The sequence below is a fragment of the Pristiophorus japonicus genome, chromosome 7 (assembly GCF_044704955.1).
Source record: "Pristiophorus japonicus isolate sPriJap1 chromosome 7, sPriJap1.hap1, whole genome shotgun sequence".
Taxonomy (NCBI): domain Eukaryota; kingdom Metazoa; phylum Chordata; class Chondrichthyes; family Pristiophoridae; genus Pristiophorus; species Pristiophorus japonicus.
This window is the reverse complement of record NC_091983.1, coordinates 71,247,880-71,262,601: the sequence shown is the minus strand read 5'-3', so window position 1 is coordinate 71,262,601 and position 14,722 is coordinate 71,247,880. Positions and strand designations below refer to the sequence as shown.

The following is a 14,722-nucleotide window of genomic DNA, read 5'->3' as shown; positions in this document are numbered from 1 at the left end:
TAAAGTGTGGGTTTTTTGAGGAAGTGGGTGATGATGGCAGATATGAAAGGAAGAGGGACAGTACTTGAGGAGAGGGAGCTGTTTACAGTATCAGCTAATAAGAAGGCCAGGAAGTGAAGTTGGGTGGTCAGCAGTTTAGTGGGAATAGGTAGTGATACAGCAGGAGGTGGGTTTCATGGACAAGATGAGCTCAGAGAGGGCATTAGGAAATAAACTAGAGAAAGATACGAGTTCAGGCCTAGGGCGGGGGGTGGAGGGTGGGGGGGGGGTGGGGGAGGGGCGGGTTGATGAGGAAACCTTCGTGGAAGTTTGGTGGGTAAGGGGAAGGAAGGGATGTAGCAGAGGCAGCTGAACGGGTGGTCTCAATTTTAATGATAAAAATACCATGAATTGCTCACACTTTTCATTGGAGGTGAGGATGGAGGGGGCAGGGAGGGTTTTAAAGAGATGGTTGGTAATTGGGTTGGTAGTTGAGAAAAGAAGCTGGGGTTAACTTTGAATTTCAGGATGATACTGGAGTAGAGATCAGTTTTGGCAGAGGAATGCAGAGCCCAATAATGCTTGACGTAGTCCAACCAGATCTGGCAATGAATAGGTAAACCAATTGTGCGCCATATACTATGGACGTTGAAGCTAGCCCAGTTCTCCAAAAAGCCATCCACCATATTTGTTCTCCTTCAAATAACGCAGGCTTCCTGGATAATTGCCACTAATGTGCACGATGCTATATTGTGGTCGGATCATATCTGCAATTGAGTACAGATGCTTTCTGTTTATAAAGGTCAGGGGGTTGATGTGAAGAGCCCTGATGCCAAACTGGTACCACGTTCAATGCTTTGCACTCAAGTGAACACTACCATCCAGTGACATCTATGTGTTCTGTCCAGCTGATACTTCCTTTCCAAAGTAAAAAAGTGCAGAAGATGTTGTTCAAAAATGAGGAAGATGTTGTTCCTTGAAAACATAGCATTTTCACTTGCTTGATACATGTGTGCACTGCAGACTGTCTAATACAGTATATGGCTCCTTCGTGGTTTGGCAGATCCAGTAACATGATCCAGATATTGTCTGCAGGCCATTGTGTAGCAGATGGCACTACTCTGTGGCAGCATGTCTTGTGAAGGCAAGGACCAATCTCCTTTGACACATCCAGGTACATGTGAAGGGCTCTAGAAATGCAGGTCCTGTGGTAGTGACAGGTGTGACAAGACTGGAACACCTCTGGTGTCTTTGCATCTGCATTTGTTGGGTCCTCACAACTTCTCTTCCTCGTCTAAAATCAATCAGCATTATGGGAATCCCCAAAGCAATTACCATCCTTGGCTCTTTGCATAGTATGATTTAAATGCTAGCAGCAACCATGAACAATGAAGCAAAGTATTTGATGGGGTGGGGGAGGGGGGGGAAGTAAAAAAATTGTAGGTCCACTAAGCACAACCAATTAATTTGTGGAGGAAAATGCACCAAGTGTAATTGAAAATGCAAGAAAGTAATTTATCTGCAAGAAGTCCTTTTGGGGAGGCCAGATACTGGTACACCCCAAGTGTTAAGTTTACATGGGTGAGTAGCACTCTGGTGGGAGCATCCCCATTCACACTCTGGAGATTTAGTGCAGTACCTTTCAAAAGAAATTGAATTTATTTATGAGGCCATATACCAGCAGCACAGTCTCACTGTTTGCACCCATTTTGTCCCTGTAAATTAGTGGTGTGCAGTCGGACATCCAGTTTTCCAATCTGTGCTGATCCCCAGCAAGCCTCCTAGCCACAGGCATATCATTAGAAAATTTGGCCTCACATTGAATACATTTGTTTTATTGCTGAGAGAACCCCATGGCTGTAAGATAAATTTCACTCTCCCTAAAACTTTTCAGAATTTACTGAAACTCTATAATTTCAACTTATCCTGAACATCACTTAAAGAAGCAATTGCATTATCGCATCTTTAACAAAATTACTTACTTAGCTCATCTTTATTAATATCATATACTAAATTTCTGATCTTGAGAATGCCATCATGAAATGTTAAAAAGTGCTTTCATTTTCCAAATATTCACTGTTTGTAATCCCACTACATATAACTGTGATAAACCTTCACATGCACAGCTATAGGCGATTAAACACAAGATATCTAATTGAATGATTCAATATGCAATAGATTAACAATATCATTGCCATTATGCTGCTGATTCAGCTTTGAAACCGGGACTTGCATTAGAGTGACGTAAGCAAGCATCAGGAAATTAAACTGCCCTCTTTACATTACTCTGCACTTGGGGAAAGTGGAACTCTGTTTAATGTATATTTAAATCATGTATATGCCTGTTTTCCCTCGTGTTACTTCAAGAATCCAAACAGATTCAAGTTGAAACAGGAAAACTGGCAATGATTTGACGGGTTTATTTAATTTTTTTTTTAATGTAAATTTTTCAATTTTTAATAAGAAAAATCATACAGTAGTTTTCACATTGATGTTATTAATAGGGCATTGACAAGATGGCACATTGGCAGTCTAGTTGTGCACATTTTCAGTGATTAACACAGCCCAGGTCTAAGATGGGTGTGTGTTGACAGCAGCACAGCTGGACAGGGGTTATGTCATCCATTGCAGTGGGTTTTTGGATTTAATCATTTCTTTTATACACTGGGGCCAAAATGTATTTTAGAAGTATGTGGGAGGTGATTTGTTGTATAGGTCTCCAGGAAGAAGGCCAGATTTCTTGATGTTTGCTCAGTTCGAGACAGAATCCATACATCAAGCACTCTGCTGTCATATATTCCAGGTGCCTAATCCACTTATTTGTGGTAGATTTCACCACATTGGCAGCACTCACAAAAAGTCTAAAAAGAACATGGGAGAAAGATCTAGGTTACCAAATAACAGCAGAAGAATGAAAAGGAAGCTGGGAACAAACTCTCACAATCATTACTTGCAGTAGAATATGTAAGCATCAAGTAAAACTCATACACTGAATGTACCGCCCATCACATAAACCTCCACCACCTGTCAGACGAATGCCAGAGTGCATGTAACCAAAGTGACAACTTACACAAAGCTTCTTGTCCTTCTTCCAAATCTAACCATTTTGGGTCATAATCTATGGTGCCACAAAAGGGTATATTTAGCATTGTCACCTCAGATCTACTTGTCTTCGGGACTGTGAGAGTTACCTGAAATCACACGACCACAACTTTTCGCTGCTAGTGGAAATGTTATTAAAGATAACAATAAATGTTATTGTCTTTACCAACATTAAAAAATATAGGTAGTTCAGTGGGCCACTTGAAATTACTTTTGTGCTTCAGTGGAACGTGAAATTGGTCTAATGTATGCTGAGCCAAATGACCAACAATGCAATCTGGATTTAGTTTCATAATGGTGATCTTGTTCTTTCTAATTGCAGTAAAAATAAAAATACAATTCATTGCCTAATATACAATACAGCAGTCTGCTTACAGAGCAATTATGACTATATTTTGCATTATACAAGTGATCGTAGGATCAACTGTGCTACTTTATTTGCATTTGCTTGCTATAAAATAGTAAAATTCATCATCATAGGCATCGAGGAAGACTTGCTTCCACTCCTAGCATGAGTTCTTAGGTGGCTGTACAGTCCAATACGAGAACTACAGTCTCTGTCACAGGTGGGACAGATAGTCGTTGAGGGAACGGGTGGGCAGGGAGCCTGGTTTGCCGCACGCTCATTCCGCTTGATCTCTGCATGCTCTCGGCGACGATACTCGAGGAGCTCAGCGCCCTCCCAAATGCTCTTCCTCCACTTAGGGCGGTCTATGGCCAGGGACTCCCAGGTGTCAGTGTGGATGTCGCACTTTTTACACAGTGCATGATAATTTGTTAATACAATAGGAAAGGGTTTGTCTATGCTGTGCTTGAGTTTAAGAAAAAAACATTTTCATGATATATTGCTGTAATAATTCTGCTATAGAAACATAAAAACATAGAAAGTAGGTGCAGGAGTAGGTCATTCGGCCCTTTGAGCCTGCACCACCATTCAATATGATCATGGCTGATCATGCAACTTCAGTACCCCATTCCTGCTTTCTCTCCATACCCCTTGATCACTTTAGCTGTAAGGGCCACATCTAACTCCCTTTTGAATATATAGATTTAGTTTTTTTTTAAATTATAGCTATGCAGTCAATATTTTCTTTTATTTCTGTTGAAATCAAAAGCAGTGTCAGAACTCTGCACCCTAGAGCAGCAAGGAAGATAAAATAGCTGTGTAATTCTATGTATATCACTCAGTACAGCTGAAAAATCTTAAAAATATACAACAACCATTTGCTATTGCTATTCGAAAGGTCAAATCAGATTATTTGACCTCTTAAAAGTCCCTTTTTGAGCAGAATTAATTGTGCATTTTACAGTCGACCTGGTGGTATTTGAGGCTTTTATTCCAAAAATTAGTGTAATGCAAAATGTATAAGAACACCCCGAGGGTGTGCTTCTCTCTGCCTGAGTATGGTTATAAATTGTAAATCCTTTTGGCAAGTGGCAATGTTCCTCCTACCCCACTAAAATATTTTGCAATCTCTAACAGAACGTGTTCAGTTCTTGTTTCAGGTTGTTTACTAACCAATGGGCGATTACTGTCCTTGAACTTGACGCCTAGTCTCATCGATTAGAATTTTGAATTATCAATGCTGGGATTCCTTTAGGAAATGGGAACCACCAAGCCATTTCACCAACCTCCTGACAATTTAAAAGGTTTCCTTTTGGGTTGTAGGTGGTAAAATCCCACAAATGCTGTCACTGATAAAATTCTGAGCCATAACACCCTGACCAGGCAACGTTAGCTGTCTGTATTAGCACCTACTGTGTGAAAATTCATAATCAGGTCTTTGGGAAACCAATTGCAACAATCTAAGTATTGATATTTGCATTATATTTTGTACAATAAAGTTTGCATTCATTCTTTTGACGATGATAGTTCCAAGTTTTTCACTTCAAAGTATAACAAAAGATTATGTGGTGTTCATTGTCTGCTTAAAAGCAAGGGGGTTGATCTAGAGAAGAAATAAGGTCCACGTTTCTTAGCGAATGAAATTACACAAAAATGTTCTAACTCCATCCCCATGATACTCCATACATTATCCTTGGCTCCTGCCTCGTATTGAAGCTACAAGACCTGAGATTGATAGCATGACCACACAGCTACACTTTTGAGCTGGGATCAATGGATATTAAACAAGCTGGAAGCCTGGCTATTTTTACCCTCCCTAGCCCAGGAATACTGAAGCCAAATATACAACCTCTATTGTATCCCATTTGAGTTAATTTAGTACAGACCAGAGAATGAACCTTCCACTTTCCAAGTCCTTATGGCTCATCTCCACACCAGGCAGTGAGCCACTGAGAAAGCTGAGGAAGTACTTTCAGTGTCAGTTACTGATCACTAATATGTATCTCAGCATTGAGATCAAGTGCAAAGTTACACAGGCAACTGAGTGTGTGTTGTTATAATAGGCCAGATCCAAAAGGTTGAAATTCTTATTACATAGGAGATCACATAATCCAGAGGACTAGAGTTTTTATTCATAGTATATTTATTTTTAAAAGTTTACAATTTCATTACACCTACAGTACAAAGGAAATCTTCCTCCCAAACCTTCTGCTCTATGGCTATATTTTTCATTGGATGTTAATTTCCATAAAAAGAGGACACAAGTAAACAGGTGACGAATACTACTGTTTCAGAGTCTTGCTCACAGCCTAAAGTGGGGGTAAGGAAATTAGTGAAAATGTTGCCTGTTAATGGTTTGTGCAGGACTGTGAAGGCCTTGTTAAAAGCTAATCATGATAAAATCATGCAACCTTTTGCAGGGGCAAATGGAAATAATAATATAGTTCTGAACTTCTATTCAGAATGGGGGTTAATTATACAAAAGGAAGACCAAGATTTGGAAATATCGAGCAGCTAATGTATATTGTTTAAAAAGTGAATTTGGGGAAAAGAGGGTTTATTTTTCTTAACCCAATTCCAATCGCCATTTTGGAAATTCATTATTAATTTCTCAGTTATTATTAGAAAATCTCTAACATTTGAGTTCATCTCCATATATACACACACCTTAAACTTAAGAAAATAGGAGGGTAATTTGGCAATCGTGGAAATGTATTTATTAATTTCACTGTGCGAGAATCTTTAGAAAATCTCTAATCACAGAGTTAAATCTATGAATGGCCTTTAATCTCATTCATGGAAATTCATTAATCCATTTTGGAGAGTACACCATCTGCTAGGATATTCTTGACCTGAGCAGTAAATAAAGCTTTTTGAACATTTTGTGCCGTCATTTGTAAATAGTTGAATTTTCTGTGCTGCATATCTGTATTTTTTTTAATTCATTCACAGGATGTGGGCATTGCTGGCAAGATGGGCATTTATTGCCCATCCCTAATTGCCCAAGAAAGTGGTGGTGAGCCACCTTCTTGAACCGGTCCAGTCCATGTGGAGAAGGTACTCCTATAGTGCTGTTAGAGAGGGAGTTTCAGGATTGTGACCCAGCGACGATGAAGGAACAGTGATATATTTCCAAGTCAGGATGGTGTATAACTTGGAGGGAAATTTGCAGCTGGTGATGTTCCCAAGCGCTTGCTGCCCTTGTCCTTCTAGATGGTATTAACCAGTTTATATCAATTAAGTTGTTTGTTAGTTGCTTGAAACAACACTATTACAGACACATCACTATTGGGCAGTTTGCTGCCAGTTTCACTAACAAATTGGGTTTCTCAGAATCACTTGCATGAAAATTGTGCAAATCTGCCATTTTGATTGGGGTCATAAAAATCCTGCACCAATATTAGCATTTTGAATCATTTCTTACCAAAAAATGAAAATATGCCCCTAATGCTGAGAATGATATTGGAAAAATTGCTGGATAGTATTCGGTGTCAAATGTGACAAAAGTATTTCATTGGCTGTAAAGTGCTTTAGGACATCCTGAGGTCACAAAAGACGCTATATAAATGCATGTTTTTTCTCACCTAGGTTCATGGAGAAAAATAATTAGGATAAATTCTGTTTTAGGCTCATTATCCAATAATCATAAGTGTCTCAGTCGTCCGAAAATCTGGCTATTTGTCAACATAATAAAAGTGACCACACTTCAAAAGGTAATTGGATATCCGAGGCTATGAAAGGCGCTATATAAATGCAAGTTTTTTCTTACAAATTTATGGGAGCCCGAAAATATCTTTGACTGCAGTGCAACTTAGCTCCTGAAGTGGAACTTAAATTGAGACTAGGAAATGGCCGTAAATAAGAAATTTGTAACAATAGTTGGTTAGAACTGATGTATGTGCAGTTAGTTTAGGGATAGGTTTTAGATTAACATTTGTTAAATTACTTTAGATAAAAGGTGCTTGTAATTACTTAAAAACACTAATTATCACTGCACTATACAAATAAAATAACAAACATATTTATGCCACAGCAACGTGTGTACGTTTAACTGGTTGTTTTCTTACTGAACAGCAACAACCACTACAGTAATCAGTTAGTAGCGCCCTCTGGTTGAAACCTGGCGATAATACAAACGTGTTATTTTTATTTCACGTTTATATGTCTATTTCTGAATATTCTTGAAACATTCGTCACTGCTGCAATAATAATAATAATAATCATAAACCTGCCAAACAATGACATCAACTGCTGTGTTCTGAAAAGCAGCCGATTGCCAGTAAGAACTGTTGTTTAAAATAAAAGTGAATATAGCCAAATATATAAACATGATCGTAATAAAGTGATCCGTACGTAATAATCAAAAAACTTGGTTATTATATAATGTAGACAAACATTTATATACACGTTATAAGAAATGTAAAACTACACCACTATAAAATAATTGTTTTTTTCTGATTATTATAGATTACAATTACTAGAATTGTGAATAACTTGGGTACAAATAATGCAGCATTGTTGACATTCACTGTTTATCAGCTAGCAAGTTGTTCTATTTGGGGTGTGATTTTTACAACACGCATATTTGTAAACGTGGGAGGGAAAGATGTTTTGTGGTGCATGTAGAATCAGCATAACTATTGATAATGGAAGGCCACTAATATTTTAACGCCAACTAGGAGTGATAACAACATAAAATCCAAATATTATCTCCTTCACAAAATATAATAGCACAGCAGTACAAACATTAGTTTATGAATTTTACTGACAGCGGAATGAAACTACGAGACATCTGATGGCATATTTTCCAACACAACATACAATGGCTTCCCTGAAGCCTTTCTGTGGATCTTATTTACAGCTTACAGATACCATTGCCTGCTAGACCGGGAAACCACAACGTGGGTATTCCAACCGGAAAGTTCTAAGCAATCATCTGCAAATCACCATAAGTGTGACCTGGCTACTTCTTCAATGTTTCCCAAACCAGAAATTATATTTTCCTGTAAGCAGTTGATCTACATTTTACCAGCTATCTTATAGAGAGAGAAAAATCAGAGACAACTAACAGAGTTCACCATTGTCTCTAAGTTTGTAATGTGCCCCTCTTTGTGTTGCATTTCTCCTTGTTGCGGATATGAGTCTCTTAACCGCAGTGTTGTCGATTCTAAATTTCACGGTGAAGCGCTTTCAGACTTCACTTTCAAAATTCCTTTGGGCGTTTGATGCAGCAAGTAAAAGACCCAGCGGTCACAGTGCAAACATCATCACCACTCCAAATCTACGATATCAGCCAAAATCAATACAAATCTACGGGAAGAATATTTAATTTAGCTGCAATAAAGACAATTTCGCTTGAAATCAAGCGGTACGGCAACTGAAAATGATTTTGTCTGGTAATTGGCGTTCTTATACAAACTATTCTCACTCGTAAATTATTCTGTTTGAACAGTGCAATGAGTGGCATCTATATCTGATGATGTATTCAGAGACCTGTATTGATTTGCCATGGATTTGAACACAATAATGTTTCTATTCATTCAGTTTTAAGGATATCGCCAGATTGTATTTCACACTGAAATCACAAAAATAATTTTGGTATTGTTCAAAGAGTTGCACTTTAATATAAAATCATGGGAATTCCGAGTGCGTTCACAGGAATCAAACTATTCACATACCAGTGCACCAGCACACAATTCCACGTCTTTCAGTTTGCTTATCAGTGATCGTATTTCCAGATAATATTCCGCGGTGGTAACTGGCCACTAATGTCATCTGAAAAACTTAGCTTTTTGCGAGCGCGTAAATCTCGCCAGTTACAACAGATCAGTGCTTTAGTAACTGTCAAAATACACAGTTCGAAAAGCTGCCGAGAGCTTAGCATAAGCATCTCGCCACAGCAGGTTACCAGCAACGTGACATAGTCCTCATTATCAAATGTACTTCTAAATCTTTACTCTGCAAGACAAAATCTCCCTCTATCAACAGGTAAGCTGTTTCTGAATGTGTTATAAGCCACACAGGTCTTTCTCACCCCAACTGCCAAATGCACACTCATAATAATCACACAAGTCCTTATATATTATGGAACGTGATTATTCAGGTTTTAAATGATAGTCGTGTATTGGTTAATTCCCTCATTAACCATCGACAGTAGTCGACATAATGCACGTCAGAAATATGACATTTGTGTTGATTCAAAACGAAACACATCCTTAGCAGTACGATCATTTGCTCAGAACGTTTGACTTGGAAACAATCTTTATTTGGCTTATTTTTTAAAAAGGCGACATATATATGGATCCTTTTTGGAAATGAAGCAAAGCTGCTAGGGCGGTGGGCGGGGTAGATAATGTTGGAACGCGCCTGGAGTTTTGAGTCACGAGATCCACTTTAAAAAAGTGTCGCTTTCGGATTATAATTTCAACCTTAATTTCAAAGCCGTGCTTTGCTATTTGCATCATGGCCAGTGAAAGGGCTACTTGCTGCTTTAACTATCAAAGGAGAGATCAGCAGGTGTGATTATCTGGTACATTGCTAAACCTCTTCTCTCAGGCGTGCTTCTAATTGTTTTATCCATGGGTTAGCAACCTGACGAATAACGAGGTTTATTTGATCTGGAGTACTTGCTCATGCTATTTTTTGCAGGCACGCGACTGCAAATCACAACCTATAACCGAATTACGGTAGACATTGACATGCACCTTGTACCAATTAATTGCCTTCCAGCTAATCGTTTCTTACAGTGATAACCAAGATGCACCTTTGTAACAAGAAAGGTCAATCATGCATATTGTATCCAACCTTAGTTTTCCCCATGCTGATATTTACGTTAAACACAGTACTGCAGTTCATTCATTCACTCCAAGATGCCAGCATCGTGCTTGATTTTAAACTGAAAGTGAAATGCTCAGATGATTCCTGTTTCAATCAATATTTCGGCCAGCATAAATGTCATGTTATATTACATGGACATGCCCGATTTACTGATGGTAGCTTTAGGGAGCATTACACGGGTTAGGGAAAAGGTTACTGCTGTAGATGAGATTTTTAAAACGCGGATCTTAAACAAGCAATCTCAATCGGCATGCGCACAGTGCAATATTTTATGTCCAGTGCATCATTCACTTACCTTTGTGTGGGTGAAGCTGTGGCAAAAATCTGCAATTAGTTCTTTTTTTTGCTAGATCCGAAATCAGTTGAGCTCTACCATTCGAGTTAAAAAGCAATGAAAGCGAGTAGGTCACAGTGTTTGATGCAGGTCCCGTCGATCTGTATATGTTATGTGTAACAGGGCTCGCGTCAGTTCTGGGGCTAAGGCTGGAAGGAGTATGAGCGTCAGTCACCGTGCATCATACACTCCAAATATTCGCTTTCTTTTAGAAGCAGTAACATGGTTAGTTGATGTCATATGGTTTGAGTCTGCGCGACCAGAAGCAGTCCGCCTACCGTGCGGGATCTGCTGCTGTCAGAGATGGTCAGTTTCAGCCGCGCTGCACACACATCGATGTGACAAATATTCACTGCCATGTTAAAATTCTGATATCACAATAGTTTCCTTTAAACAAATGCTTTTACCGCATTCATGATACAAAATCCAACCCATCGCGTTTTGGATTCCACTCTTGTGTTAATGTACAGTTGCATTCATGTTTGACAGCTGCATTAATTTCTTGATCTTCAGTGTTCAAATACATTCCTGTAACAAAATAATTTTTTTTTTGAATGTACAGTAATGCCAAAACAAGAAACGTCAAGAAAATGCAAGACTGATTCCCCCCCCCCCCCCCTGTTTCAAGCAACTTGGGGAGAGGGCATTCGTTCACGTTCTTAAAATAAGATGTATTTGTTTTTAAAGTATTATTTAGAGGTCCAAATAATTGTGGGCTACAGTGCTCATATACACAATGGAAAGTGCTAATTCAAAGTAAACCACTCTGTCGGTATGTTGCATAATATTAGAACATTCCGATCACGTATATCGTCCTGCTCTCGGTGCCTGGGCTATGATGAAGAATATTGTTGTTCTTATGATGCAAAATATTACATTGAAATGATTCTACATTACATTTGTGGTTTGCATAAAAATATACATACTCAATGAAAGTCGCAAAATTAATGAAAGACGACGGTGCAATTAAGATATTTCATTTCCAAAGATCCAAGTAATTCAGCTTTCAAATCGCTATTTAGAACATTAGGAATCAGCAAGGTTGAAAATCATGTTTTCAACAATATTTACAAATACAGTGAAGGAGCTGCTCATTCTCTCTCTTATTTGGTGCTGGCATGCTTTCGGCTTGTACATCGTGTTTCAAAATCGGCATTGGGTACCAGGAGTTAGCTTATGGGGTCTGAAACACTTCAAATACATTTTGCAATAACACATTTGCAGTTAAGAAAGATTAATGGTGTTTTCTTTACATATCTATCGCAGTACGACGGCAGAAGAATGGCTATTGTATATAAACAACCATTGGGATAATCTGGGTTGTTTGTATTTTCAATGGCACTTTCATTACATTATTTTTTTAAATTTTACTTTGACCATACTTTACAACTAACCACAAAAAATATCACTTTTGTATTTCTGCTGACTCTTTTGTTTACAACATTATATGGAGAGCCAGTATTGTACAATTAAATGGACATTCAGAAACAACATTTTTCTACGGTTTCAATGGAAGGTTAACCAAAACACACATTTACCAATCAGAACACATGTTTTCACATGAAATATGATATTTTGGTCTTCTTCTTCGTATGGTAGTAGCAAAGCAAATCAAATGTCAATATCCAAGTTGGATATCCAGGCCAAAGCTTCCTGTGTAACAGTGTGGATATCTTGTAGGCTGCCTGCAAATTCCCTCTGAGGGCAGTGCTCAATGATGTGCTCCAGGGTCTGATTAGGAGTTCCACAGTCGCATGATGGGGATGCTTTAATCTTCCACCTATGAAGAAGGTGGCAGCATCTACCATGACCAGTTCTGAGGCGGTTGATGGTTGTCCACTGTTTGTGAGGAAGGTTTGATCCCTCAGATTGTACTGTGGGGCTCTCTAAAAGGAATCCATTCCGTATGTCACAGTTCTTCCAAGCATTTCGCCATCAGTCATCAAGGCTGAGGGGATATTGCTGAAGGGCTTTGGCGACGTTCCAAAATGGCCTTCTAGATTTGAGACGGATTGGTGGTAGGTTGTTCAAGTTGGCTTGGATCGGCATGTCTTTGCTGGTGTAGCGGTTGTATTCTCTGGAGACTATATATTCACGGTGTAGGTGTGGTGGTGCAATATTTGCAAGCACGGGATGTTGGTGTTGATAAAAGCGTACCGGTGATATTTTGGTGCACATTGCTTCCGACTCATTAACCCTGCCCCCATGTTAACCATTATTCCTCAACTAAGGAGAGTCTGCTTCCAAGTTTTTGCCAATGTTCAATTCCAACAGACTTAGAAAATGGAGGTGATTAAGGGTGCCCACTTCTGGGTTGCTGAGAAGTGGTTTCCACTTTGCAGTGTCACAAAAATGATCTGAGTCCAGAGCAGAGTGATGTCATATCCCCCAAGGAGTTGCCTTCCACTGCCTGGGCTTTACATACACTAATATAAATCAGTATGCTGTAAAGCCAAATTTAAAAGTTGCTCAGAGGATCTCTTGGATTAGAACATATGACCAGGAGTAGGCCATTCAGCTCCTCGAGGCTGTTCCGCAATTTAATAACGCCACGGCTGATTTCTATCCTAACTCCACCCACCCACCTCGGTTCCACATCCTCTTATACCCTTGTCTAGCAGAAATCTATCCATCTCAGATTTAAATATTAATTACGCTAGCATCCACTGCATTTTGTGGGAGAGAGTTCCACACTTCTACCACCCTTTGCATGAAAAAATGTTTCCTAACCTCTCTCCTGAATGGCCTGGTTCTGATCTTGTCGAGACTCCGCCACTAGTGGAAAAATGTTTCTCGCTATCTTGCCTACCAATTCCTTTCAAAATCCTAAAAACTTAAGTCAAATTGCTTCTTAACCTCCTATATTCCAGGGAGTACAAGCCGAGTTTATGTAATTTCTTCTCAATCTAACCCTTGGAGTCTTGGTAACATACTAGCAAATCTGTGTTGTATTCCTTCCAAGGTTAATGTATCCTTTCTAAGGTGTGGTCCCCAGTACAGTACACAATACTCCAGAGGCCGTCTAACCAGGGCTTTGCATAGCTGTAGCAAAACTTGCTCCCCAATATATTCTAGTCTTCTAGTTACAACGGTTAACATTCCATTAGCCTTTTTGTTTATTTCTTTGGACCTGACTATTACATTTTAGTGACCTGTGTACATGGAGCCCTAAATCTTTTTGGACCTCAATTATTTATAGCTTTTCTCCATTTAAAAACTACTCGGATCTATCACTTTTTGGTCAAAAATGCATGATCTCACACTAACTTGCATTGAAATCCATCTCCCATAGTTTCACCCATTCACAATCTATCAATGTCTCTTTATAATTTTATGCTCTCGTCTACACTACTAACTTAAACCACCAATCACTGTGTCATCGGCAAACTTGGATACATGGCTCTCTATTGTGTTATTGAAGTCATTACTAAATATAGTGAATAGTTGAGGCTCCAGTACAGATCCTTGTGGGACACCACAGATCACCAATATTCCCTTTAAGCTGCACAGCCACGCAGCTCTCTGGACCTCCCACGCTGGACCTCCCACGCAGCTCTCTGGACCTCCCGTCCAGCTCTCTGCTCCTCCCACAAACCCAGCTTAACGGCTATTCAGTGTGGAAAAATATGCATGCGTGGTATTGTGAATGGGTCGCACACCCAAAAAAAAAATTACAAGAGCATTGCTAATCACTTCCTTCCAATTCAAGCATATACCCTTTATCCCTACTCTCTGTGTTCTACCACCTAACCAATCTCCTAACCAGGTCAATAATTTGCCTTCAATTTCATGAGCTTTAAGTTGAGCTGACAGTCTCTTATGTGGAATCTTATCGAATGCCTTCTGGAAGTCCATATAAACTACATCCATAGACATTCCCCGATCTACTACTTTAGTTACTTCCTCAAAAAATTCAGTTAGACATGACCTTCCCTTTACAAATTCAGATTGGCTCGCTCTAATCAACTCAAATCAGCTCAGTCACTCTGTCCTTAATTATAAATTCCAATAACTTCTCCACAACAAATATTAGACTAACAGGTCCAAAAATTCCTGGTTTCTCTCTATCATCTTTCTTAAATAATGGAGTTATATTTGTCATTTTCCAATCTAAAGAGACAATT

General features: G+C 39.0%; 1 protein-coding gene across 1 annotated transcript in view; it reads right to left on the bottom strand.

Annotated features, from left to right (window-relative positions):
• The window catches only part of vsnl1a (visinin-like 1a), a 201,909-nt gene extending 191,035 nt beyond the window's left edge, over positions 1 to 10,874 (bottom strand). Inside the window, exon 1 of the mRNA XM_070885040.1 lies at positions 10,560 to 10,874. The gene's annotated coding sequence lies outside the window, so the exon portion shown is untranslated. The remainder of the gene's footprint in view (positions 1 to 10,559) is intronic.
• Positions 10,875 to 14,722: the final 3,848 nt, after the last annotated feature.